This window comes from Hakea prostrata, unplaced genomic scaffold, assembly GCF_041222555.1.
Source record: "Hakea prostrata isolate BN-2017 unplaced genomic scaffold, UWA_Hpros_2 contig_278, whole genome shotgun sequence".
Lineage (NCBI taxonomy): Eukaryota > Viridiplantae > Streptophyta > Magnoliopsida > Proteales > Proteaceae > Hakea > Hakea prostrata.
Window position 1 is genome coordinate 10,714 of NW_028291397.1, and position 2,756 is coordinate 13,469.

Genomic DNA, 2,756 nt, shown 5'->3' on the forward strand with positions numbered 1-2,756 from the left:
TATAGATATTTTCTTTTAATTTTACTTATTTAGCTTTTTTTCTTCTTCTTCTTCGTGTGTATGCATGGTCATCGATCCCTAAACCTTGAGTTGACCTCACTTGACTTAGAGTTAGAAGAGAACTTGGCCAACCTTAGAAGGCAAAGAACCATGGCAAACTATGAGCCTCCAATGAGGCCCTTGAGTGAGCATTTCATTCCTACGATATATACTCCGGTTTCTTGTATTAAGTTGCCTGACATAGAGGCGGCTCAATATGAGATCAAATCTAGTGTGATTCAAATGCTACCATCTTTTTATGGACTTGCCAATGAAGAGCCTTATAAGCACTTAGATGAGTTTTTAGAGGTGTTCTTCACGATTAAAATTCAAAACCTCTCAGTTGATGCTTTAAGGTTACTTCTTTTCCCATTCTCCCTTAAAGATAAAGCTAAGCATTGGCTTCATTTTTTGGACAATGTTAAAATTTCTACTTGGGCAGAAACGCAACAGGAGTTCCTTAAAAAGTTCTTCCCCATTGGCTGTACTAATAGCATTAGGAGAGCGATAACGAGTTTCTCCCAACAAGAAAGAGAACAATTTCATGAGGCCTGAGAAAGACTAAAAGAATTACTTAGAAAGTGCCCCCAACATGCTATTCCTAAATGGCAATTGGTTCAATGCTTTTATGATGGCCTTAGAGACCGACAAAGGCAAATGGTTGATTCTTCTTGTGGTTGGACTTTCATGCATAAGAATGAGAATGAAGCATGGGAACTTTTTGAGACCCTTGGTGAAAACTCCCAACACCATGCTTCAGCAGCTATGACTGAGATTCTATCCATTGGGCAACTAAAGAGGAGCGGTCTCTATGAGATTATTCCTACCATTGAGATGAGCACTAAGGTTGACTTGCTATCAAAGAAATTGGACCATCTCTTGTCATTAGGAAAACAAACCCCATCTCCACTTCCTACAAGTTTCTCTCCACCTAATCAAATTGAAGCATGTGTTCTATGTTCTAGCCTATCCCATCATGTCACTAATTGCTGTTTGGCTACACAATACCCTGAGTTTGTTAAGGAGCATGCACATTTGCCCCAAGGAGTTTCTAAATTGGGCAATGATCCATATTCCAATACCTACAACCCAGGATGGCGAAACCACCCCAATTTTTCATTGCGAAAATCAATGCCCAATCCCTCTAATCAAATACCTTATAGGCCACCCTCCATTTAATATGCACCAAAATGCATATAGGAATGAGCAACCATCATCTCCACAGCCCTCACATAATTCATCATTTGAGGCTAAGGTACTAAAAGCACTTAGTGGATTAGAGCAAAACACTCAATTGTTGCATTCCCATTCTTAGTCCATTAACAAATTGGAAATCCAACTTGGTCAACTAGCTGATGCCATAAATAGGAGGGAGGTTGGTCAGTTACCTAGTCAACCAATAGGTAACCCTAATCATCAAATTGGGTCTAGGAAAGAACAAGTCCAAGCAGTCTCTATTGTGACATGTAGTGGAAAGGAATATTATGCACCTTTGCCTACTCCCAAGCCATTGCCCATTGATCTTGAGAGTCGAGAGGAGGTTGATTTGACCCATGAGACTGGAAATGATGCACACAAACCTAGTAAAGAAACACCACCTGTGAGTATTTCTCATCAATTTCCTTGTAAGGGGTTGCACATTCTGATTGTAGAGGGTCCTACTCCTAAATCTTACACTCCCAAAGCCCCCTTCCCTTAAGCTCTTGAGTCCTCAATTCCAGATTCTAGAAAGAATGGTAAGATGCAAGAGATGATTGATTTATTCCAACAAGTTCGTATCAATCTCCCACTATTAGATGCTATCAAGCAAGTCCCAGCTTATGCTAAGTTTTTAAAAGATTTGTGCACCCAAAAGCGTAAGTTGAAGACTCAAACACCTAAAACTGTGCACCTAACTGAACAAGTCAGCTCGGTAATTTCCAACCAACTGCCCCCTAAACTTAAAGATCTAGGTACACCTTTAATTTCATGTGTCATTGGAGATTTATCCATAAATAAAGCATTGCTTGATTTGGGAGCCAGTGTGAATATTTTACCCAGTTCAATTTATGATATGTTTGGTCTAGGAGATTTGAAATCCATTGATGTGATTCTACAATTGGCAGACCGCTCAATCAAACGACCCTGTGGGCTACTTGAAAACGTTTTGGTAAAGGTTGAGGATCTATATTTTCCTATTGATTTTTTGATCCTAGATATGAACAATACAACTACCAATAAGTTACCACCAGTCATTCTTGAACGGTCCTTTTTAGCCACTGCGAATGCTTGCATCAATTGTAGATCGGGTGTCATGGACATATCATTTGGCAATAAGAAACTTAGAGTCAACATCTTCAATGCATCATTAAGCCCAAATAGGGATGAAGAGTGCTTTGCGATTAGCTTTGTTGATGAGGTAGTGGTTGATTATATTCCAAACATACTTATTGATGATCCCCTACAACATTACTTGCCATTTGGGGAATCTAACCTAAATATTGAGGAAGTCAACACATTGTTGGACTCTTCCACTTCTTTGGAGCAGTCACCATTCACATTTAGATTTGAGCTTCCACCTCCATTGGCTGCATCTCACTGAGTCTGGTTGAAGACTCTAAACTTAGCGCTTTATGGGAGGCAACCCATTTGTTTAGATGTTATTTCTTGTTCCTTTTCTTTTCTTTTCTTTGTTTATTGTTAGGTTTTACTGTTGCGTGCTCTATCATGATTTCAAA

At 39.3% G+C, this 2,756-nt stretch overlaps 1 non-coding gene across 1 annotated transcript; it reads right to left on the reverse strand.

Moving 5' to 3' along the window:
- Nucleotides 1–531: 531 nt before the first annotated feature.
- Nucleotides 532–638, reverse strand: LOC148998581 (small nucleolar RNA R71). Its single transcript, XR_016171159.1, has one exon. It is a non-coding gene; the product is annotated as a small nucleolar RNA R71 (small nucleolar RNA).
- Between the last annotated feature and the right edge of the window lie 2,118 nt (nt 639–2,756).